At 43.3% G+C, this 27,024-nt stretch overlaps 1 protein-coding gene and 1 non-coding gene across 2 annotated transcripts in view; one reads left to right on the top strand and one right to left on the bottom strand.

Annotated features, from left to right (window-relative positions):
- LOC124794990 (cadherin-23) overlaps nucleotides 1-27,024 on the bottom strand; it is a 479,297-nt gene that overhangs the window by 349,979 nt on the left and 102,294 nt on the right. The window lies entirely within an intron of this gene.
- Nucleotides 13,358-13,432, top strand: Trnas-uga. Its single transcript has one exon. It is a non-coding gene; the product is annotated as a tRNA-Ser (tRNA).

Genomic DNA, 27,024 nt, shown 5'->3' with positions numbered 1-27,024 from the left:
TTAGTTAATAGCAAAAGGCTTGCGTCTTCCCTACAACTTTTTATTTTTAGTTGTAAGTGCACGTTATGTCCCAGATTTTGCGTCCAATTTCAACCAGTTTTTTACAAGAAAGGCGATTGGCATATTATAATGTGTCAGTCACATTTTATGTAGGAGACACTTGAAAATGGATGCGAAATCTGAAAACTCGTCTGTTTTCTGAAGTAAAGATAAATGACTTACAGCATGCGGTGGCGCGGTTCCTTTTGTCCTGCACCTACCTGTGAACTCGTTGCAGCAGATAGCCAGTAGGAAAGCCAAGCAGAAAGCTACCGTACTGCAATTCGCATCAGGCTACATACAAAGTAACTATTCTAAGATTCTGAGAAAGGTCTTAATTTTGAATGAAAGGTGAAAATACTGGCAAAACTTCGGTATATTCTAAAGTCGAGAATTAGAAGTTCACATAACACAGTCATGCACAAACCCTTTCATTCACGTTAGCAAGTTTATGATAACGTATTTCCCGAAACCTGAAGCGCTACTAAGCACGGATTGTTCTTAAATGAAAATGCTCGCCATATTATTAAGTTTATCAGTGTCTAATGCACTCAAGTTTTTAGTCACCAATCTGCTCAATTTGCCACGCGGAATTACTGTCGTCTCTCATACACAAAATTACTTAAAAAATCCATACTTTCTAAAAAAACACACCGGAATAAATATGCCTTCACTATAAAGCACTTTTGAGGCATGTAGCACAACTAAAACCGGCAAACTATAACTTCCTTCGGAGATCATACTACAAACGACCGAAAGGCTGGGTTCCGACTCCTTGACTGCTGTAAGCATTCTCTACCTCCATGAGAAAAGATGAGCGACGAATACTCCGTTCTGATTGGTCAGTTTTCTTTAAGGCCAATAGGAAAACATTATTCTCCAGCGTTAGTCCGCGCTTTTCATGACTAACCAATCAACAAAGACTTTCGAACTGTACTTTATCCCGAAATAAATATTTAACATTCTGATATTTTGTTTATACTTTGTTATTAACTATTTTAATTTGCACTGGAATTAGCTTTCCTTTTAACATAAACTTACTTAACATATTATATACAAACTTCCCCGTCGTCTGCATTCACACTGTTTTAAAACTTTCTCACACTACAGCGTTCATTAGTAGAACAACGATCTACATATTTACTTTACACCACGTTCACGCATCATTCACACTACAAATATAAATAAACAAAAAAGGCTTCAAGAAATAAACGGAACAATTCACAAAAACATTCTCTTGACCTGTTTCTTGAATGTCTCTGTCCGCTACTGAACTCTGGTGGATGAATATTAGAACTCCGTACTCGACTGAACCCGCTTCAGACCATCTGACACTGTGCACGCATGAGTCATTCTCCCGATACAAAGGCTCTAGACAGGAGCGATTCAAGCAGAATAGTAAGAATGGCGTAATTCAATAAAATTTGGATCACTGTAAGGCATGGAATACGCAGGACACAAATTTCATGTATTTACGTATACACATTAATACGAAGTTACAGTTATTTGTCAGGGGTAGGCCAAACTACATTTCATATGTACGCTCCATTGCGTTAAAAACTAGGAACTACCTGCATACGAATGAGAGTGACAAAATTTTGATATGCAGTTTATGATGAAGCGTTTCATTATGGCGTTGAGACCTCCAGGTTATTACAAAGACGTCGTCTCTGCTTCTTTGCACAGTGGCAGCCCACTCAGACTAACCTCCTGTCGGCGACTCGTCGATATGTCAGAACCGCAGTGGAACACAACTACAGGTCCCGTGCTGTCTGTGTGCAGTTCACGACACCGTTTCCCGCTGATGATATTTTTATTGACTGTCGGCCATCAAACAGAACAGACTCAACTAGACACACGACTACAGAATGGCCGTGTCCAATCACGATGGCGATGACGACAAGGCGGAACCTATTAACGTATCAGCTATATACCTACCCGACCCGCGTTTCTGTGGGCAACTGAGTAAAATACCTACCGGCTCGTCTCTGACAGGTCAACGACGTCGGGGGTTAGACCTGAGAGACAAGTGTTCTTGCTGCAGCGTTCTTCAAGACTGATGTTGCAGGATGTCAGTTTCCTGTCTCGTCTTTGTGTATTTGTCATCCTGAAGTTGTTCTTTAAATAGCGGATTCCATGAATTCCCTTCGCGGTGCACCTGAACATTTCTATAATCCGACAACATAGAGATTTTTTCATTGTTAAACGCTACCATCTTTCTCCAACGAGCGCAGAAGCAACATAAGAACGCCTACTACACCAACATTCAGAATCTGTCACTGTTGTTGCCGCACAATGGCGAAATCTGCGTTGCTGAGCTCTGAGGTTCCACCTACTATGAACTTTCTTGTAAAGCTACTGTGAACTGTTATGAATAAAAGATAATATCATCTATTTGGGTAATCTCTATAATATGTCTTATTTTCCTGGATTTCTCATTTTTGCCTGATGCAATTTTCTAAAATAACAATAATCATCCCATGAGAATTATTAGTAACCACAAACAGCTCTTATTACGTATTGTGACATTCCGTCCTGTGAGAAATATTATATTAGGAATTCGACTCTTATTTGGCAGGGTAGCACTCAGTTTCCGGTACAGTCAATCAGCATTCAATTTCCGGTACAGTCAATCAGCCGTGGGCTTCAGGCCATTACGACGATGATCGAATTCCTCCCACATCACACCTCCACTGGACAAGTGTTCCGTCTCTAATGATCTCGATTAGAATGAGACGTAAAGTTCCTAAATCCCTTTCCTCCTTTTGTGGTCAAGTTTACAGATACACAATACCAATCCTTTCTAGCACTTTAAACCTACGACACTTTCGAAAAATGATTAGTTAAGAACACTTACAGGGATACCGCGGAGAACTGATATTTTAGTGATACTGTCGCCTTTTCTTCAGCGGGTTGCAGCGAAAGGGGAGTGGATGAGAGTTCACTCATCTGCTTGGGCGTAACGAAATTTATAAATAATTAAAAAAATTGTATATCTAAAAATACAATAACACAAAACAAATCGAATAAAAACTTGTACATGAGGTATGTAATTTCATTGTGCTACGGCACGGCCCGGCAGATTTTTTCTCCACCGCACTTCAGAAAAATCGTTGTACCCATTTAAATAACTGATCAATATTCATGTCTGTTATTAGCAACTTCAGCTTATAAATTATGTATTAACAACGAAAGCAAGCTTATGTGTGAAATTTCCAAAAATTACGTGAGATGTTGAGGTTTAAAAGTCATTAATGAACCAGAATTACCAGAAACATCTTAAGATTAATAAAAAGGTGGATTATAGACTCAGTGGAGTACGTATCCCCAAGCCACCACCCAAGAGATTGAGATTCATTGGAAACAATGTGTTATGTTTTACCTGGTTTGTATTAGTCTCTGCTGATATGGAGGTGAGTTTACCTCTGGCTGCCGCTGAGAAAATTATTCTCGCAACCTTACGGAGATGTTCAACAAACTCCTTTGGCAGACACCATAAGAATGGTGTTGTTTATGACGGAGAGGTTTACTGTTGAAACCGCGGGAGCGTACGTTCCAGAAAGAGTTGGGAAATATATTCTTTCTCCTACATACGTCTTGTGAAACACAACGACGAGGAGCTCAGAGGTATTAGTGCTCACGTGGAGCCTTATTGATCGTCGTTCCTCTCACGCACCATTCACGATTGAAGCGACAAGGGGGGGGGGGGGGCGGTGGAGGATGATAGTAGGACGGAAGTGCCCCCCGTCACACACCGTAGGGGGTTTGAGGAGTGCAGCTGCAGATGTGAGAAAGTGTTGCGCAGAGAGCACAGACAGCATAAGCGCTATTTGGCCCACGATGCAGCGAATACCAGTGAGGATGTGGATCAGTTCGCAGAGGAGTTAGAATACGAAATGGGAGTTCATTCGAATGACAGTGGAGAGTTTGAAGTTGAAGTACACCATCCATAGAAACCCTTTCGTATGATGGCATTGGTTAATTCTTCATGTTGATGTTTCGAAGACAACCTGGTTGTCCTCAAGTGTAATGTATCTGGCCGCCTAAGAGTTAACAATGATTTAAAACCGATCATCAACAAAGCCATTGATTTCTTTCGACTTGAATTTTCAGGTGAGCACACACCCAATTTCAGATTGTGTTCAAATGGCAAGACCTAGCATGACTGCGATAGGATGCCGATGCGGAGTCAAAGAGGCAGTTTTATGCATTCTCCCTTGTCAGAACCACATCTCACAAGATGGTATGCTCAACAGATACGTAAACTATTCAACTCCAATTTCTTACGTTACTAACTCACACTCAACGACTGTATCCTGCTTTTAAAACATAAAAGCATGGAAAAGTGAACAACTACAGGGTGGCGCACGAAATGTGTTACCATTTTGTTTTTGAATACAAACTTTATTGTCATACAATCTGAAAGGAACATATACTACAATGAAGAGCCGTCCATGGAGATTTGTTCTAACTCAGCACATGCTCAATATGCCCACCATTTCATTTCCTAACTTCCTTCAAACGAACACTGAAGTTAGTGATTACCCTACGGCACATGTCTTCCGTAATTTCAATGCAAGCTTGAAGAATAAGTCTTCTGAGCTCCATTAAATTCCACAGCTTCTTGCTACTGCCTTGCCCTTCAACACGCAGTGGTTCATGCAAGATGGAGCAAGGCCACATACTGCAAACACTGTGTTGGAGTTTTTACACGAGCATTTCGACATGCGGATCATTTCGCTCAGGTTTCCAGGTCGCTTCAATGACGGACAAAACTGCCCCCCCCCCCCCCCCAATAGTCCAGACCTCAATCCATGTGACTTTTTTCTTTGGGGGTACCTAAAGGAAAAAATTTTCCCGAAACGTCCAAGTGATCTAATGGAGCTCAGAAGACTTATTCTTCAAGCCTGCAGTGAAATTACGGAAGAAATGTGCCGTAGGGTAATCACTAACTTCAGTGTTCGTTTGAAGGAAGTTAGGAAACGAAATGGTGGACATATTGAGCATGTGCTGAGTTAGAACAAATCTCCATGGACGGCTCTTCATTGTAGTATATGTTCCTTTCAGATTGTATTGACAATAAAGTTTATATTAAAAAACAAAATGGTAACACATTTCGTGCACCACCCTGTATTTTGTCCTACGTGTTAAGGTAACTGCCATCTCCTATTATTGTTTTTATACATCAGAAAGTAATGTGACGTCCTTCAGTAAATGTCAGTATCAACACGTGATCGCCATTTCAAGAGAGAAAAATGAATATCTGTGAATATGAAGGGAATAATGTCGTTAGCTAAGAAATAGGTGACTAGTTTTCAAAATTTGGTATTCAATAATACAGACAATTTAAGTCAGACCAGAACTACATTTCTTCCAAATTCCTCAACGACAGCAGATATACACTGCGTTCTGCTCATTTCTCCAGTGCCTTCTTTTCTTTCTTTCTTTTTTTTTTTTGTTGATTCAGGGAGGGGACCAAACAGCGAGGTCATCGGTCCCATCACATTAGGGAATGATGGGGAAGGAAATCGGCTGTGCCCTTTAACAGGAACCATCCCGGCATTTACGTGAAGCATTTTGGGAAATCACGGAAATGCTAAATCAGGATGGCCGGATGCGGGTTTGAACCGTCGTTCCCCCGAGTGCGAGTCCAGTATGCTAACAACCGTGCCATCTCGCTCGGTCCTGTGGCTTTTTCTGCAAAGGCTTGTAGCTAGTTGAGCCAGTATGGGCTTCGTTAAGCCCTTTGGAATGTGCAAGAGTAGTACCTCTATGTCGTAAATGCAAGGGAGCACTCAAATGCAGCCTGACTGCTACCTTTAAAAGGAAAGCAGTGTACTGACATGTCGGCTCACCGCGTCAAGTTAGGTAAGCAGTGTCTTCCGGGATTGCTCTGCATTGTACCCATCGCGAAGGGGCATTAGTGCCACCGACCTGCGAAAGTTTAAGACGGGAAGTTAAGCACTGCGTACAGGTCGTTGTTAATATGGACGAATCAGTGATTCAAATCACGAAGGGTAGAGATTGGGATGGGCTGTAATACGACGATATTATTTAAGTAAACAGCGTCAAATGAAACGAGTTCCGATGCTGAATTATCAGGTGGAGACATGAACTTTTGAAAGATTGTTTCCTTTGCTTAACTGCATGTAAGTCAACTTGTACAACTGTGACAAACTTGCTCAATCTGGCGACGCATTCTTAACATAACAATTAAAACCAAAATAAAGAATTGATGAAAGAAAACTGAGAAGGCTAAGTTATTATAATTGTTACTATAAGCACTTTTATTAGCCACTTACATGTCTTTCTGTCATTAAAACATTTTTAGACGTTAAGAAATACTGGGTGTATCAAAAAAGACATTACACTTCTAAAACTCTATTGATTTATCCATTAACCTACTAATATGGTTTTGGTGTCTTTTTATAGCAAAATACATCAAGTTTTATTTGCACGTACCTAAACAGATTAAAAGTGACATTCATGGTTATGCGGCACACATCCCATCTGAAATCGATTTATCAAACTTCTCTGCAGTACGTCACAAAGGACTTGTTTCGATTTGACGTAGATTCTAGCTCTGAACTCTGACAGAGAAGCTTGTAATTATGTAAAAGGCAAGGTAGCCTTGATGATTCCCCAAAACTAAAAGTCAAGAGGTGCCAGATCCACTGTGCATGGTGGCCGTGCAATTCGCGCAGCTCCGCTTATTCACTTACATGGAAACCGGACATTTAGCAAATGCCGGACGCCTTACCAGAAAATCAACACTTCATTTATTTTCCTTCATGATGAATTTAAGTCTGTAAGTAATATGAAAAAGTTTGTAAGAATTTTCAGAGTTGGAAAGTGCTTTTTGATATACTATATTGAGAAACGATTTCCATCCTTACGTTTTCTTTTTGTCAACACTAATGAGGTTTGACTCCCGTTGAAACAGTAGGGCTCGCCTGTATAACTTCACCGTCGACGGAAAGGAAAATCTTGGCCGACGGGAAAAGCATTTCCCGTTTCGACGGTTGATGGTTTTTCACGATTTTCACTAAACTAAGTATTGTTTAATGATCGTTCCTCTTCTGCTGCTCTGGTTAAAACAGTTATGGTATCAGACGACACATTAGGCATTATGTAAAGATAAAGAGTCACATTCAGTTTCATATTATATAGAGAGGGAAAATCTTCAGTGTAATATAACGATGTGGATGTTACATAGTTGATATATGTGCGGTATCAGATGAAAATTAGTTAACCAGTTGAATAGTTCAGAAACAAGATAACCGCACCTCGTGTCCCCTAACGCGAAGTCCCGCTTTTGTAAACTAATAAATTTGCTCCACATCGACGCGCAAAGGAGTCAGCCAGATTACTGTTGAGTTCCAGAAAGACATTTTGCCACTGCTCAAAAAGTTCGACACTCAGCTCCAGCTATGACGTGAGTTGTGTTGGGCAGCCGGAAAAACGATAACTGCTGATTCCAGTCCATTAAATGAGTGGACGCAGATATAGACTGAAGCACCCTAGTTCTATTTACAGACGCGGTAGATGCGTTAACGCAGTGTGCGGAACTTAATAACATGTGCATAACAGCTAGCCCAGCCAGGTTGCGACAACGTTACGTTTGGTCACCCCTTAACTGGATCAGGGCCAACGATGGCATGAGTTCTGAATGGCAAATGGTTCAAATGGCTCTGAGCACTATGGGACTTAACATCTGTGGTCATCAGTCCCCTAGAACTACTTAAACCTAACTAACCTAAGGACATCACACACATCCATTCCCGAGGCAGGATTCGAACCTGCGACCGTAGCAGTCGCGCGGTTCCGGACTGCGCGCCGCGAGACCACCGCGGCCGGCCATGAGTTCTGACGCTCTTCACTTGTAGAACGTGTAGCTTCCCCTTAGTGCGACTGCTATATGTCCAACTGTGAATTATGACATTTTCTTTATTACACTGGAAGTATTCATTAAAAAACGCCTTCAGTCGCAACTTTTCGTGTTTTATTAAATACACGCTGCATTTCGTATCCTGTGGGTCCATCATCAGGTGTAATTTGTCTTAATACATGCTTTATTTTTTCTCTTGAATGAGGTGAAATGCATATTTCTGTTATGTTAACATCAAACCTTTTCATGGCAGGAAAATGCATTTCATCTCATTCAAGAGAAAAACAAAGCATGTATTAAGACAAATTACACCTGGTGATGGACCCACAGTGTCCTAAATGCGTCGTGTATTTAATTAAAAAAAAGGAAAAGTTGTGACTGAAGGCGTTTTTTAATTCATACTTCCAGTGTATTGAAAACAGTCACGTTTGAAACCGCAGAATGTGGATAAAATTAAATTTTCTTGATTATCAGTTGTGATTTATGCTATATTATTGTCTTTTACACTTCCGTTTTAATGTCCTACAGTTTTACAACGTTCTACCGTTAGTTTATATGACGCATTTTGTGATATATGCCTTACGACGAATAAAACATTCGATAAGAATGAAATACGAACAACATGTGGGCCATTTACATTTGAGTGCTAGCTCCACAGTGTTGCAAGTCGTGCACCGTATCCCGTGGGTAGGAGATTTGCCTATAACTGGAGTATATAGTAGAGAATTTAGTTCCCATACCTTCAAGTCATCATACAGTCTTTTCGAATGAGATGGTGATCCATAAATCCACCGGTGCTGCCTTCCACCCGCACCAAGAGATTACCACTACAGTTTCGTTCCGCGCGCAAATGTTAAATTGCTTCATGCGTCGCATTCCACGAGTCAGTGGTTAGCGCCTATACTAAATCAAAATACAAAACATACGCGTCTGTGGTTAGCTCCTATACTAATTCAAAATACAAAACAAGGTTTCATTTGGTTTCTCTGCTCAATAGCTTTTGGAACCACCGTCCGAACAATTTAATCTTCGAGACTTTTGCGGACAATTTGTGCTGATGTTTTGTAGGCTGTTCTGTTCACAGTGATTGCTGCAGCTGAGATGGGTGGTACCGCCTATTACAAGAAGGAAGTTTGGGGTCTAACGTCCCGTCCACGAAGAGGTCGTTGCAGACAGAGTACAAACTCGGATAGCACAAAGATGGAAAAGGAAATCGTACGTATCGTTTTCAAAGGAACCATCCGGTAATTCGGTTTAGTCGATTTAAAAAAGCTATGGAAAACTGCATGTGGATGACCATAAGGGATTCAGATCTGTTTATCCTAGTCCCACGGGTTATCAGCAAGAGGTAATGCTATCTCTGGATGTAGTCACTCGTGCATAGCCTTGTCCACATTTTCTTCGAATAGCTTATATTCTTTGAGCAACAATCAACAGTAGTGTAGTAATAGTTTAGGATACGTAAGTTACATTTCGGTTGATCCAAATTTAACCTGATTCTATAAACCACGCTCCTGACACATATGCACAACTGTTACTCGTACAAAAATGACCACCAGCTAAGAACGTTGATGATTCCTGTAACTCACCTACTTGGGCATTGTCCTATTATCAGTCGAGTGTGTAGTTGATTCGTCTTCACGAGCAGAACGCAGTTTTGCCCATCTTGCAGTATTACTGAGTAGTTATGTTCCAAGCAGAGATTAATATATTGTCCCTCGGGTGCCTTAGGACATCTTGACTTATCGGTAAGATGTTTCGGTCTGTGCGTTCCTGACTTGGTTCTAGATGTTTGCTCACCATTATCTCACTCATGTAGATGTCCTGTGTTGCTGGGAAACTCCTCTTTATTTCTGTTTTAAATGTTTGTGTTTCTGATTGGTTCCAGATGTTTCCTTACTGACATATACGAGGAGACTTGAAAGCTACACATTATTAAGCCGCAAGAAGTAACTTTTATGGAGTGCTGCACTATACTTCAAAGTGAGACAGATACACGACACTCTCTGTAAACAACGGTCGGAAATTTCTACCAATCTTTCAGCAATCGAAATCTACTCCCCGGTCACGAGAACCACTGAGTGAAAGTCCTCTTCATAGGAAAATATGCAACTTCTGCGAATCAGTTCCTTCATTGCCTGGCCATCGTCGTCTGTGGTCGATGTCGGTGGCCTACCGTCTCGATCAGTATCCTCCACGTCTGTGCGGCCTTGGCGTGAATCTGTGTGCAATTTAGATGCTTTACCCGCAAAAATCCTACTGTCAAGCGCAACCTGGAGTAAGTTTCCCTTTGCTGCGCCATTTGACTCCCACGCCGTGATGCACCTGTTATCTGTACCACAACATAACTGTGTTTGCAGGAAACCCTCCTCTGACAATACGTCACTCTGGTTGATCAGTGGGACGACAAGTATAGCTTACTTTTTGAGGTCCCGTCGTCTCTTACTCGTGTGAATCTCCTGTATTTCTAGCAAACTCCTAAGCTGTACTTCCGTTTTTGCTGTTCGTGTTTCGACTTGCTTCTAGATGTTTGGTTTCTGGTCTGTGCACTCAGGTGCACGCATGGCGGTGTATCGCGTACACAAGGTATAGTAGGGCAATACATTGGCGGAGCTGTCATTTGTACTCGGGTGATTCGTGTGAAAATGTTTCGACGAGATTATGGCCGCACGACGGAATTTGACAAACTCTTAGTGCGGAATGGTAGTTGGAGCTAGACACATGGGATATTCCATTTCGGAAATAGTTAAGAGATTCAATATTCCGAGATCCACCGTGTCGCCGGCCGGGGTCAAACGTATGCCGGCCGGAGTGGCCGAGCAGTTCTAGGCGCTACAGTCTGGCACCGCGCGACCGCTACGGTCGCACGTTCGAATCCTGCCTCGGGCATGGATGTGTGTGATGTCCTTAGGTTAGTTAGGTTTAAGTGGTTCTAAGTTCTAGGGGACTGATGACCTCAGAAGTTAAGTCCTATAGTGCTCAGAGCCATTTGAACCATTTTGATCCACCGTGTCAAGAGTGTGCCGGGAACACACCAATTTCAAGCATTACTGTTCACCACAGGCAACTTAGTGGCCGACGGCCTCCACGTAACGACCAAAGCCATCGGCGTTTGCGTAGAGTTATCGCTGCTAAAAGACAAGCAACACTGTGTGAAATAACTGCAGAAGTCAATGTGGGAAGTGCAACGAAAGTATTCGCTAGGACGGTGCTGCGAAATATGACGATAATGGGGCTATGGCGACCGATGCGAGTGCCCTTTGCTGACAGCATGACATCACTTGCAGAGCCTCTCCTCGATCATGACCATGTCGTTTGGACCCTAGACGACTGTAAGACCTTGGCCTGGTCAGATGACTCCCGATTTCAGTTGGTAAGAGCTAATGGTTGGGTTCGAGCGTGGCGCAGACCCCATGAAGCCGTGGACTCAAATTGTGAACAACACACTGTGCAAGCTGATGGTGGCTCCAAATAGTGTGAACTGTGATTATGTGGAGTGGACGGGGTCCTCTGATCAAAGTGAACTGATCATTGACTGGAAATGGTTATGTTCGGCTACTGAGAGGCTGTAGCCAAACAATGCTGTAATTATTATGCATGATAATGCGACATTTCACTGGACCACAATTGTTTGCGGTTGGTTTGAAGAAGATTCTGGACCGTTCGAGGGCATGATTTGGCCACCCAGATCGCTCGCGATTAATCTCGTCGAACGTTTGTGTAACAAGAGGCCAGTTCGTGCACAACCTCCTGCACCGGCAACACTTTCTAATTATTTGAAGAGGCAGCATGGCACAATATATCTACTGGGGACTTGTTGGGCCGGCCGGAGTGGCCGTGCGGTTCTAGACGCTACAGTTTGGAACCGCGAGACCGCTGCGGTCGCGGGTTCGAATCCTGCCTCGGGCATGGATGTGTGTGATGTCCTTAGGTTAATTGGTTTAAGTTGTTCTAAGTTCTAGGGGACTGATGACCTCAGAAGTTAAGTCCCATAGTGCTCAGAGCCATTTGAACAATTTTGGGACTTCTTGAGCCCGTATAACGTCGAGTCGCTGCACAATGCCGGAAAAAACGAGGTCCGACACGACATTAGCAGGAACCCCATGACTTTTGTCATTTCAGTGCATATCAGTCATGTGGACCTCCTGTATTTCTGGAAAATGCCTTCACTGCCCTTTTGCCTGAGCCTCAATTAACCATGTAATCAGTCCTTTGTTTTATGTATCCTCGGACGCAGCAAAAACAGAGAGATCGGTGGAGGAAGAGTGGGGAAGAGCTGGCGTGTCGCCCGCGCTTTGGCGGAGAGCGCTGTCTGCAGGGCGCGCAGAGGCGCGCGCTGGAAAGTGGAGACACGGTGGCTGGCGGCGGGTAGCGGCGCGGAAATACGAGCTGCGCTTCCTGCCAGCACTCAGCAGCCCGCCCCACAGTGCTGCCACGGCGCGGGCGTCTTCTGTCTTATCCTGCTCGCCTTCTCCGCTAGACAAGTTGATAATGAACCAGAGGTTGAGACTGTCTGCCGTCAGAGATTCTTCATGCTGCGCTTGTCATATACTGTACGCGCACTCTTTGAAGACTCCCGGGGAGATGGCTGATGCCATACTGTTGAATGGAAAAAGTGGAATGACATCGGCCGGTATTGACTGCTCACTGACCGCTGCTTACCTTAACTGGCAGACAACACTGCGTTTAGTGCGTACACTTCTACGAAAGGAGAAGTGAACGTACAGTTATCAACTGTTGAAATACAGAATGAGATTTCCACTCTGCAGCGGAGTGTGCGCTGATATGAAACTTCCTGGCAGATTACAACTCGAACTCGGGACCTTTGCCTTTCGGGGGCAAGTGATCTGCCAACTGAGCTACCCAAGCACGACTCACGGCCGAGTTCGAGTCTCGGTCCGTCACACAGTTTTAATCTGCCAGGAAGTTTCATATCAGCGCATACTCCACTGTAGAGTGAAAATCTCATTCTGGAAACATCCCTAGGCTGTGGCTAATCCATGTCTCCGCAGTATCCATTCTTTCAGGAGTGCTAGACCTGCTTGGTTCGCAGGAGAGCTTCTGTAAAGTTTGGAAGGTAGGAGACTAGGTACTGGCAGAAGTAAAGCTGTGAGGACGGGGCGTGAGTCGTGCTTGGGTAGCTCAGTTGGTAGAGCACTTGCCCGCGAAAGACAAAGGTCCCGAGTTCGAGACTCGCTCCGGCACACAGTTTTAATCTGCTAGGAAGTTTCATATGAGCGCACACTCTGCAGCAGAGTGAAAATTTCATTCTGTAAACATCCCTAGGCTGTGACTAAGCCATCTCTCCGCAATATCCTTTCTTTCAGGAGTGCTAGTCCTGCCTGGTTGGCAGGAGAGCTTCTGTAAAGTTTGGAAGGTAAGAGACGAGGTACTGGCAGAAGTAAAGCTGTGAGGACGGGGCGTGAGTCGTGCTTGGGTAGCTCAGTTGGTAGAGCACTTGCCCGTGAAAGGCAAAGGTCCCGAGTTCGAGCCTCGGTCCGGCACACAGTTTTAATCTGCCAGGAAGTGTTGATATATACTCTAGGCACAAGAAAAAGCCGCACCGCGAAGGAATTAACCCGAATGGGACGGAAATGGGTAGATGTGACGTGCATGAACCAACAAACTAGTAATGGCAATTTCAGGAAAATGGGATGATTTATTCAAGAGGAACAGCTTCATAAATTGAGCAAGTCAATAATGCGTTGGTCCGCCTGTGGCCTTATCCAAGCAATTATTAGGCTCGGGTATTGATTGACGGAGTTGCTGAATGTCTTCCCGAGGGATATAGTGCCGCGTTCTGTGCAACTGGCGAGTTATATCGTCAAAATCCCAGGCTTGTTGGAGGGCCCTGTCCATAAGGCTCCAAGTGCTCTCAGTTGGCGAATGATTCGGTGACCTTGCTGGCACGACAGGGTTTGGCCAGCGCGAGGACAAGCAGCAGAAACTCTCGCCATGTGGATGGGGATATATTGTTGAAATGGAAGAGGAGGATTGATTGCCATGATGGGCAGGAAAGCGTGGCGTAGAATATCGTCGACGTACCGCTATGCTATATGGATACTGTGTATGACAACAAAGGGGTTCTGCTATGACATGAAATGGTACCTCAGGCTATCACTCCTGGTTGTCGGGCAGTATGGTGGACGGCAGTCAGGTTGGTATCCCATCGGTGTCTGGGTCGTCTAAAAAATGGAAAATATGGCTCTGAGCACTATGGGACTTAACATCTATGGTCAACAGTCCCCTAGAATTTAAACTACTTAAACCTAACTAACCTAAGGACATCACACAACACCCAGTCATCACGAGGCTGGGTCGTCTCCATATACACTAGTCATTAGGGCTCAGTTCGGAGCAGGAATCACCACCGAAGACAATTCTGCTCTAGTCAATGAGATTCAAGTCCGTCTGTGTCCGATACCACTGCAAACAGGCTTGTTAGTGTACAGAGATCAATGGTAGTCAGCGCAAGGGACGCCGTGCGCTCAGTCCCGTTTCTTTTAGCCTCCTGTTAAGGTCCTTGTGGTCACAGAAACACCAATTGCACGTCGGATCAACGGTAATGATAAATCTGAGCTCTAGGTGCGTCTCTGACTATTGCTCGGTCCTCACGTTCTGTCCTCTCTAGGTCGACCGCTTACCTCTTGACGCTGTGTTCGGCCATGTTTCACCCATTCCTACCAACATCGTCGAACAGTGGCATCGTTCCTATTTAAATGTCGAGCGACAAACTGATTGCGCTAACAGCCCAACTACACGTTCTCTCTCAAATTTTGGCATCTACGTATATTGTTTGCTCGTATGTCCAACTGAGTACACGAAATGATATTCCCAAAGACTTTTTGCCCTGTTATCGACATGTTACCTGTTTACTATCCTTGACAGTTGCGCTGTGAAATTGCGCAGAAGCGCACACATTCATCCATCGATCGCCAAAGTTTGCAGTCCTGCATTTTTCTCCGATACCAGTTTGGCACTGAGCACTATGGGACTTAACTTCTGAGGTCATCAGTCCCCTAGAACTTAGAACTACTTAAACCTAACTAACCTAAGGACATCACACACATCCATGCCCGAGCCAGGATTCGAACCTGCGACCGTAGCGGTCGCGCGGTTCCAGACTGTAGCGCCCAGAACCGCTCGGCCACTCCGGGCGGCTGATACCTGTTTGAACATCAGTTTGTGGCTAATTTCCGTAACCTCTACGTGGAGCGTCTTAGAGTGTATTATCTTATTTATCAAAGACTTTCGATAAGCGTTGCTCCACAGATTTGATATATTGCATGAATGACATTGTGACTAACACTTTCAGCGGTTGTCAGCTTCATTCACTACCACGTGCAGCCAAGATGACTGTCTTGAGGTACAAACGTGCAGACACATGAAATAATACTGGGTTCCCACATCAAACCTCCCTGGTTACCATACTGAATTAAAAAGAAAGAAAGTATGAGACATAGGTACCTGCGGTCTGGAACAACTCAAAAAGTCTTACATAGATTCCTTCCTAACGATTCCTTTTGTTTCAGGTGCTACATAATCACCAAAAATGTCTTCATCTCAAAAAAGAGCTTACTGCATGGTGTAGTATGCGCGAATGGAACCAAACATTGCTGTCCAAAAAAATTTTCGACATGAATCTCAAAGGGAGTCACGCTTAAAGCGTGGTATGACAAGTTGCTAGCACTAGGAGTGTAAGCAGTCAGGTTCTGGCAGGAAACGCTCATCTGATGAACTAGAAGGGAAGATACATTGGGTGTCATAAAAAGGCATGGTCAAACTTTCAGCAAAAATTCCTCACACGCAGAGGAAAAAACATGTTATACGGGCATAGGCCCGAAAGTGTTTAATTTTCATGTTAGAGCTCATTTTCTACAACTCTTCAACACATTAACCATCGACCTTGAAACGAAGCCTCATCCGCAAACACAGTGAAGTGAGGGTTGACACATTGCTGAATGAACCATTCGCGGAAGTGAAGGAATAGCTTCTGATAGCGCCTGCACACACGCTGTACGTGGTGCGGATGCAGCAGGTTCTCATGTAGCACTCTCCAGTCAGTCATGTGGTCAACATTACTTATTGCGACTAATTGTCTTACGCTGACACTACGATTGTCGTCAACTGCACGAAGAACTTCCTCCTCCAGCGAGGTGTTCTCATCCTTCTACATCTATATCTGCATCTACATGGATAGTCTGCAAATCACACATAAGTGCCTGGTAAAGGGTTCATCGCACAACCTTCACAGTAATTCTCTGTTATTCCATTCTCGAACAGCGAGCGGAAAAAAAGGAACACCTGTATCTTTCCGTCCGAGCTCTGATTTCCTTTATTTGATTATGATGATCGTTTCTCCCTATGTAGGTCGGCATCAACAAAATATTTTCGCATTCGGAGGAGAAAGTTTATGATTGAAATTTCGTGAGAAGATCCCGCTGCAACAAGAAACGCCTCTGTTTTAATGATCTCGAACCCCAAATCCTGTATCATGTCTATGACAGTCTCTCCTCTATTTCTCGATAGTGCAAAACATGCTGCTCTTCTTTGAACGTTCTCCATGTATTCCGTTAATCCCACCTCATAAGCATCCCACACCGCGCAGCAGTACTCGAAAAGAGGACGGACAAACGTCGTTTAGGCAATCTCTTTAGTAGAACTGTTGCATCTTCTAAATGTGCTGCCAGTAAATCGCAGGCTTTGGTTCGCCTTCCCCAGAACATTTTCTATGTGTTCTTTCCAATTTAAGTTGTTTGTAATTGTAATTCCTTGGTATTTACTTGAATTTACGGCCTTTAGATTTCATTCATCATGTAATCGAAGTTTAACTCATGCGGCTGAAGTTACATTTTTTATTACTTACCCTTGTCAGTGGAAGCAAGGCTCAAGGAAAATCAAGAGACTATTACAGGACTTGTAGACATGTGAAAATCCCTGATAATGTGAAATGGTGCAAGGTGTCGCAAGCCATTATCTTCTATCGGAAACCATTGAAAGGGGGCATCGTTAGACTCACTGACCTTCAGGTGAAACTGTGAGGTGGCACGTCTGCAGAGTTTTCATCCTTGATGCTTATCGCCGGCGCAACAGTAATGCTACAAGATGGACTCGTCTCATGCACCGATGTTTTCAACAACAAACACTTCAGCTCGTAGAGTAGGCAGTTCCATTCTCAACCTGAATCCCGTGGAGCACGTCTGGAAAGCTGTTGGGAGGTTTATTTCTGCACACTGGTATGGTCTCCGCAGAACATTAGCACACTGGCAGCAGCTTTGCAAGGAGTAAGAAGTCCACTTCCTGTGATGATCATATACACCACCACGAAAAACTAGACAAATACTCATTTTGTAAATTACCATCACTTCTGCTATATTAAACTATCACATTCGCTTTATACAGTGCCAATGTCATACGACTCAATGTTGGAGGTAAAGAGTGGAAGAAGAATACAATACCCACTAAATTGAGCTTCACTATCCGATTCAAAGCTTTAATCGTCACTTCTTTTTCCTCACTTTCCCGCTGTGTAGGGCAATACACGTTCTGGAACCTATCTTGCTTAGGAGATGGTGGCAGGATGACCGAGCGAGGGGGCACAGAGGCTGGGACACTGGATTCACGTTCGACAAGGCTGAAAATCAAATCCTAGATAAGTTATACAGATTGGATTTTCTATGGTTTGTTTCACTATCTTAAGGCTTTTGGCGGGATGGTTCCACCGGATCTAACGACCTCGGTGTAAACTGAACATTGAACTCTCATCTTGGTCCCTTTCTTCGTTTCAATTGCTGGCAAGTAACGTTTTAACCCTTGGCTGTTCAGCGCATGAATTACTTGCCTGGAACAGAGTTTTCACTAATTATTCATTGCTAGTAATATGGGTGAACTATCGTTTATTAAATTCACGAAGTTCGGAGTTTTGTCTCTTTTATGTTTTCTTCAGGGTATTATTGCGGCGCGAGTCCTGCATGCACAATTATAAAGTCGCGCAAAATATAGTGTCAAAAGAAGAAGGTATGTTTAGTATGTGCCAGGAAAACTTTTTAAGACATCACGCTGTAATCAAGACCTCATCCTATTCTAGGACTCATTCTTCAGTTTTGTGTACATCTCATATGAGTTACTAAACAGTTTGGAAACTTGTGGTGAGTGCTTGTGAAGGCTAATGTTGTTTTCGATGTTTTAAGGGAGAAGTTAATGAGCAAGAATGAGAGAATCAAATCACACCAACAGTTCTGTTTCCATCCCGATACCTCCAGTTTGGTGACACGAAAATATTGTTTGCTTGCGTTTATGACGATATCGTTTAAACTGAAGCCTCACTCAAGGAACTTTGTTACAAAAAAAGGAACTTTGTTACAAAGTCATGAACCGGAGGTCTTTTCTGAAGTGGAAATGAATTTTGTAGTTCGGAACATCCCTCGCAGCACAATCTTGTATCAGAATCTTGCAGGTCTGATGAGAATTTCTACGTTGCAGTTCTTTGTCATTAGGACAAGCGCTTTAACTGTAGCCTGTGATTAGAAGTGCGAGGGTACAATTACAAGTCTCCAGTCTCGCCTTTTATCTAGCCGCTTCTACAAGGAAATGTGTAATTTGGTAAGCTACACTCGTTCAAAAGGGTGACAGTGGAAGTGGTCCTCTTTTATACATTTTGGATTGAACTTTTGACACTCTTGCTTTTATACTAGTCAATGAAGTTTATCAAAGGTGACTTATTCCTCTTTCCTCGCTAATTTTCTTTCCGCATATCGCATTTTAGATTACAGTCTCTTATCAAAAGACGGGAAATATTGCATTAAAAACATATACTGCAGTTAAGAAAGTAGTATGACAAAAACAATTTAATAAAAGCTTTTTCTTCCTGCTCGAAGATAACGTTGACCCGTGAGGTGTGTTTGCTGACTGTAGATCACCGCCCAGATACTATACCAAAATAGATTTTGCCTCGGGTTGATGAACAGCGTCATCGTCACAAATGGTTCCTGAACTTTTGTGACAACATAAATGTAGAACTCTAAACAATATTTGTAGTAAGCAGCTTATGGTTAATACTCATGCTTGCTTGTTTTTTTTTGTTTTTTTGTTTTTTTTTTTTTTTTTTTTTGCGGCGAATTGAAGCAATCATCCGCGGCTGTTTCACATGGTGGTGGAAGTGTACATGCAGCTACTGCGATATTGAGTTGTGTAAGGAAAATAAATTCCATCACACAATCACTGCATATATGAAGTTTTACGATCTACTTATGCATTATAGCTTCATTTTCGAACTAAAAAATTCATCTATGATTGTACAGAATGCGGAAGACTGATTAAGTATACGAAAAATGACTGATGTTCAGTCACATTATTTCGAATTGTGCCGCCTACTTGAGCATATGAGAATACGGAATGACAACTAAGTGTTACACTGTCACCAAAGGAAGGGTCTCCCTCTGACTTAATTTGATGAACAGAATGCCAAAGAGCACCCATGTTACAGAGATAGCATTACCTAAGCTACTGACTTAAACACTTCCCTAAGAAGTACACTTCATCGGAATATGTGCTGGCGTTTAAGTTGAGATAACAAAGACATATGACTATTTCAAATACATTGTGGTAGTAAGAGAAGTTAGTACGTAAAAAAGGACAGTTAATCGTGGTACAGTGATGTTTCCTAGGTACATAAGCACTCAGACTCGAAAGGTACAATAGTGAAACGCGTCAGTTTGGGAACACAAACGTCGTGTTGTACTTATTATAAGGGGCAAATCTCATCATAATAATACAGGTGATGCGATAGCTGGATTTGGTTTGATGTTCAGCGAGTTTATGCTGTGTGCCTCAGTTCAAAAGTGTCTGACTGGTCATCAGTGACTTTTCATGTTTGTGTATAAAACCATATTTTGCCGTTCTTCCTGGGCGGTTGTATTGTTTTTTTCGTGCTTGTCGGTAGTACTTGGCGCCGATTTCGCCTGTTTTTTCTCCTTGTAGAAGCGCAGTTGAAAGTTTTTGATGGAAAACGAAGTTACAACGCTTCGAAGGCTGTTTTCAAACTTAATACATGTGGTAACTGTGTAGCTGAATTTTTTCCTGGTGGAATTAGAGCAAGTATACCTTTTAATGGAATTTCCATTCTCTTCGATAGATGTGCTGAAAAGGAAAGTAATATAAAGCAACGTCCGAAGCGTAACGTTTTGCGAAAATATCCAGGTAATGTACTAAAAGTGAGGGCCTAGCTTGTTGGTACAGAGCTGTTACGCCTTCACTGGTACATGTACTGCTGATAATAGGTTGAATTGTGTACCGGCAGCCACAGATTTCGAACATTCCGCTGCTGACTTTGGATAATGTATCACTGGAAACCTTGATAAGTGTTAAATCGCTGTACCTTTCCTTGAAAGGTCTACAAAGTGATATTCACAAAGTACACCGTCCCATTTAAAGGAAAAACTTAGCTGTATCGGTACGTCGGTAGATTCTGAGAAACGTTGGCGAATATGAAGTAACTGAGAACACTGTAATAAAAATTATGAAAGTAAGTAAATCATAAAAAATTAGGAAGTTCACCATGGAAATTTATCTGCCTGTAGGGCAATGAAATTTCTTTTGATGCCACACGGTAAGACCAAGCGATATGGTGCAGTGTTGAGACATCAGACTCGCACTCCGTAGGGCGGTGACTGAAACTGGTGTGTCTGCGGTTTAAAGGCGCTCAACGACGAATGTATCGCCGCTCTTGGTTCAAATCCCCGTCCGGTCTAAAAGATGTGGGTTTTCCGCAGTTTCTCTAGTGCGATTAAAAAAAATGCTTTGATTGTCTCTTTTGAAAAGAATGCGGCCTATTTCCTCTCGCAATTCAGGCTTGTCCTCCATTGCTAATAAAGTTGTCATCGATGGGAAGTTAAATCCAAATCTTACATCCCAACGTCAGGCAAACGTAACAGATGTGTAGTATAATCATTTACGGATCTTGCGGTTGGTGCTGACTGCCTCAACGGTGGTGATAAAAGAACAAAAAAACAGAATATAGAACTAACGTTTTGAAACGAATCGTAGGCGTTATAGTGGCGATTATTGGTTCACCACGGGATGACAGTACGTTAGCTCACTTGATAGTATGTGAATCCTCAAAGTAATAACTTAACTAAGTTACATAAAAAGTTGTTAGCATTTACTTCGTGTCCAGGTGCATTCATTGAACTTTTGCGGACATCATCTTGATATAATATGTTTAGCTGTATTGCTATGATCACGTACTGCGGTTAGGCCGCGGCTGTATAGACCCCTGGTGCAAGAGGCTGCTGAATGTGCCAGTTACAAAGAAAATTGTCCACCATCTAAAAGTCAGCAATCGCTTCTGCGTTCCGCGCCGCTGACATATTGCACGCGGCGCATTGTTCTCCGAGTTACACCAGTCAGCTGTCTGCGAGCCGCAGTCTGTGTCACCTCGTTTTCTCCTGTAAACGTAAAACGACTCACCCATCTCATGCGATCTAACTAGGGCTGAAGTAGAGTAATTGTTGTTGACGGTAACCTGCGCGTGCTTGTTAGGCAAACAAATAACAATAATTTCAACCATCTTCTTTCGTTGGAAGAGATATGATGAAGTACTTGGTTACATATTTTTCGACAGACTAGAGGAGCCTTTCATGTCCGATGCTCTAGTGTAATGGTCTTATTTTCTTTTGTTTCGCGTTAGCCGTCCGTGTTGTCAGCCAGAAAACGTTTAGGAAACCTAGTAAAATTTTAACATCATGTACGCCCCCCTTTCTCATAGCTTTATAGCTGTGTGGCGATGCAGCCTTGTACAGGGCCCTCTGAGAGCACTCTGTTAGAGTACGGTACCTCAGGTACTGTATGCGCGAGAGAGAGTTAACTTCTTGTTAGAGTTTTATTAGACCGCATCATTCTCTGCTACAGCAAATTACATCCAAGTAACTTCATTTATGATGGTATGTCCGCCTCCGTAGCGTAGCGGTAGCGTTACCGCCTTCCACGCAGGGGGCCCAGGTTCGATTCCCGGCAGGGAACTGGGTGTTGTGTGTCCATCATCATTGAGTCGCACGTCGCCGATGGGGCCTCTCGGCCAACAACGCCATACATTCATGTCATTTCATATGATGGTATGAGCGGTAATACATACCAGAAAGTACTAGTCACTAATATCTACATTTGCGCTGCTGGTAGAGCTGCATTATTCCTTACAAGTCCTTGATTTCCCGTATTGGTGTGGGACAACGGTTGGGAAAGATTTTTGATGACTTTCTTTTACAAAGCTACTTTGTTTTACATAAATGTAAAAAAAAAAAGTTCAAATGTGTGTGAAATCTTATGGGACTTAACTGCTAAGGTCATCAGTGCCTAAGCTGACACACTACTTAACCTAAATTATCCTAAGGACAAACACACACTCACCCATGCCCGAGGGAGGACTCGAACCTCCGCCGGGATCAGCCGCTCAATCCATGACTGCAGCGCATTAGACCGCTCAGCTAATCGCGCGCGCCACATAAATGTCGTTAGAGGCGTTATGAGCATCTGATCATTCATATTTCGACGGTGAATTTGTTTATGTAAATATTTACATATACATCACCTCTCAGTTTCAATACAAGACATACATCATCGGTCACCCAGGGGGACAACTTTTCATTGGATTATCGGTAATGCGTGGCGGGTCAAGGGGTTCGTGTAGCTGAATGAGTCTCCCTGCGAATTTCGGTATTCTTCGGTATGTCTTGGAAGGATTTACCGCTACAGTGAGCAAGCAGAGGTTTAATTTTCAAATCGCCGCTTGCATTGGCACAGAATAGTATTGTGAGACGGTCTTTCATTGGCTTGTGACCGGGCAATGCATTCTCCTCTTTCGGCATCTTTTTCCAAAATAGACTAGCCAGGTCACAGATAAAAACCTATTGCGGCAGATAACTCTCAGAATCTACGAGCATCTTGAAGTTGCTGATAAAGTTCTCTGCTGTCTGTGTCGGAACTGGCTGCTTCGCCGACCTCACAACGCTGTGGATGCCGGTCCTCCTCTTAAAGTTCTCGAACCACTCAGGCTTCTCTTAAATACTTCTGATGATCCTGGCGTCTTCTTAATGAGGTCGGCGAAAATCGTTCTCGTCCTCTCACAAATGATGTTCTCGTTAATAGAGTCGCCTTCCAATTGCTTTTCATTTATCCATATAACGAGCAACCTTTAGACATCGTCCACAATACAAAACCGTTGTTTAGATAATCTAGTCATTCCCTTTGAAGCATCTGTCTCCTTAATCTTGTTCTTGAGAAAAGTGCGAATAGTTAATGTAGACAGATTGTATGTGCGTGCTAAATTAGCAGCATTCACACCACGTTTGCGTTTCTCGATGATTTTACTTTTCATGTCTAACTAAAAACGCAAACGTGGTGTGAATGCTGCTAATTTAGCACGCACGTACAATCTTCCTCTTTCTTCGGGGACATTTCTACGTAGGTTATTAAAATTTGCACGCAAAAAACACTGTGTGAGCACAAGTTTAGATGAATGTGTGATCATAAGCTGCACTAAGACGGTATCAGAAAGAGCACTGAACTCAGACTGCAGCACGTACTAAAGACACTGTTCATACGCCGAAGCCGACAAAAACAAGTGTTCATATTGTTGAACGTTTCCCCCGCCGCGCGCGAACGGTTGATGACGTCACACTAAATCGTCGTCAGTCGTTATGCGAAACGTCGCGCGTTAAGAGAATCATTCATTTACAATTTGTTTTGCTCGTTACGCGAACTGCGCATTATGGGAGGTGCTCGTTATGGGAGGTTCCACTGTATGTGGAAAATGAGTTTTGTTAAACAAACGATTTAATAAAATTTCAAAAAAGCAAACATTTAAATCACTGTTTCATACAATGTGTATTCTTTGGAACAGTCCGCCCTCGAAGCTCTCGTAATGTCGCAGGGAACCAGCGTCGTGCCCGAATCCAGAAAACACGCCCTCTTAACGATGTGCGGCGCGTGAGACACAGTACGCGACGCACTGCTCCACAGATCGGATCCGAAACGGTGACTGGCCGATCCGGACCAATTCTCTGCAGTGATACATATGTAAAATCGGTTTACTGCCGTATCTTAGACGCTGCATTGGCGATCGACAGCCGCATTCAGTTAAGAATTTATTATTGCAAATTGCGATTATAGTTAAGAATCAGCTGTAGAATTTTTCAGGACAAATGAAAATTTGTGCCGGTACCGAGACTCGAATTTGGATTTCCCAATTGTCTCGGACACTGCGTTGTAGCATTTCATGCCACAGCAGAACAATGATAGAAAAGAGTGGTCACCCTGTGAGGGAATCGCAGTGATACAGTCCTTGCACAAGGGAGGGTGGACATTAGGACAACTGGAGACTTGGGCTGCTCCTGGAAACGTGCGGGTATAGGCGAAATAGTTAAGAGGACCGCTTGCGACGAGCGGGAAATCCGTGTTCGAGTTCTGGTCCGACAAAAATTTTAATTTCTTCTGAAATATTCTACAAAAATGACTCTGAGCACTATGGGACTTAACATCTGTGGTCATCAGTCCCCTAGAACTTAGAACTACTTAAGCCTAACTAACCTAAGGACATCACACACAGCCATGCCCGAGGCAGGATTCGAACCTGCGACCGTAGTGGTCACGCGGTTTCAGACTGAAGCGCCTAGAACCGCACGGCCACACCGGCCGGCGAAATATTCTACAGCTGATGCTGAACTATAATCGCAATTTACGAATTCATTCCTAAAATCAATTTAAATAAGAGTCACATGCGTCGCTTAGACCCACGAGACTTATTCCCGCCGTTTAAAATATGTAACTGACAGAAATGCTTCAACCTCAATTTATTAAGCATTCTGGTACAGTATTACCGACTGTAGTCGCTGAAATCATCGCTCCTTGCAAGCCCTAATTTTCTAAATTGTCTGTTGTTGATCAAAACAAGCTATAACGACGTTCAATGTAAGAGAAGTAAAGTTCTCACCAAACCAAAGTCAATAATAGAAGTCCTCTAGGAACCAAACTGCTGTCATGAATATTGCGAGGTCCGACTACTTGACTGTAATATGTGGATTGCTGACAGTTCATACATTGCTTCCCGTCGATTATCTCCACAACAACAAAACAGGCGCACAGTTCGATGTCAGCAGTTCAAAAGACAGGCAAAGACACACACAATGAATTTTCGAAGTATTTGTTTGCTCCTGTTAAGCGTTTCGAAGTCCATCTTCTTCACCAAACAGCACCGCCCAGCCAGCTACTGGGCTTCGTAACCTAATCTGAGGTCTCTCCCTGCATCCTCGCTGAACGGCAACACCTGCCTTGAATCCTTGGTTGGTTCAATCCGAAATCACGACGGCGCATATGAAAGAACTGTCGGAATCTCAATTCTCCGTACTCCAAGAAATAACACTGTTGATCACAAAGGATGACGTCCTTCCGACTTTTGGGATAAAATCCGAAAACACTACCTTCGACCCAAAGGTCACACGCCTTCTACAGCCCGCGAGGGATTGCGATCAGCTCATGGATTTGGGAAGCATCGAATTGCTCCATGAAATTATTTAATATGCAGGCATTCCAGCTAATTATAATCAGGTTCAGAATATAGGCATTGCCATTGATCATTTCCTGCTTCCACTTACAGCTTTTCTTATAAGTTTTATGCAACATCACATGAGTCGCCTCTTGTGCTCAGACCACCACCCATTTAGGAGCATTAGGGAAAGACCAGCCCATCTACTCCACGCTGAAGCAAGACTCCTTCATCCCACAAACGGACCCCGTCGTAGACAACAGTCACGGGAAGAGCACACAGGACTGACCAGAAAATGATTTTCTACAAATGGAATGACATTTGTAACACTGCTTCGTCAGTATGGCGTGTCTTTCCAGACTCCAGTTTTACACGTATATGTTAAACGATATTAGAGTCATTTGTTTTTTTTTGTAGGACGTTGCGTTTGCTAGATACGACCATTGCTAGTTTTAAATGTAATCCTTGCCTCGATTTAAGAATGTTAATACGGTACGGCACCTACGTCCACATGTAATTTTGAAGTAGTTTCGGCTTTCATACTAAATAAGTTAAATGTTTGTACGGTTACGCATTCTCGTCTAAAATGCAATTAAAATATTGAAACACGGAGGAAAAGTTTTCCAAGTATATGTGGTGCATGTCTTTCCTACTAATCTCAGTTTAAAGTTTTGGGAAATCTGACATTCTCAAAAAGAAACCAGTAATTTGTACAATGAAATGACAAAACTCATGGGCTAGCGATACGCACATATACAGATGGAAAACCAGAACATCGCAGATGTTCGTAGGCGCTTGCAGAATGTCTACAGACACCTTGCAGTGAACAAAAGTGCGGTGAGTGGTTGGGCGGGGCGTCTGTCATCATCGAAACTTCGTTGGACTTTTCTTCCTCATCCACCCTAGAGTCCGGATCTCGCTTTTTACTCGACTTCCACCTGTTGGGCCCAATGCAGAATGCACTTCACGGAAAGCAGTACGTGGATGAGGGAGAGGTTATTGATACCTCGTGACGCTGGTTCCGACGTCGTAGTACCATGCGGGCATACAAGTCCTCCCAGTGAGGTGGCGTAAGACCGTCGCGTTGAACGGAGATTATGTTGAAAGACAGTGTTTTGTAGCCAAAAGAATGAGGAATAAGATGGTGTGCTAGAATCCTAATTAAAGTCAGTCTTCTTTCAGGAAAGAGTGTGTTGCTGTACCTATTGATCAACCCTTGTAGCATTTACTTAGCGCTAAGCAACTTTCTCACTAAGTCCTCACATAGCATGTACTGACAGCTTAGAAGGGGCTCACTGACTCTTTATGGATGTATATACTGTAACCGTTTGCTTATGACGACCATTCTGTGCGATTATTCAAAAATGGGACTTAACTTCTGAGGTCATCAGTCTCCTAGAACTTAGAACTACTTAAACCTAACTAACCTAAGGACATCACACACATCCATACCCGAGGCAGGATTCGAACCTGCGAGCGTAGCAGTTGAGCGGTTCCAGACTGAAGCGCCTAGAACCGCTCGCCCACCCCGGCCGGCTGTGCGATTATTAATTTGAAGAAT

Source organism: Schistocerca piceifrons, chromosome 4 (assembly GCF_021461385.2).
Source record: "Schistocerca piceifrons isolate TAMUIC-IGC-003096 chromosome 4, iqSchPice1.1, whole genome shotgun sequence".
Lineage (NCBI taxonomy): Eukaryota > Metazoa > Arthropoda > Insecta > Orthoptera > Acrididae > Schistocerca > Schistocerca piceifrons.
This window is presented reverse-complemented; position numbering and strand designations above follow the sequence as displayed.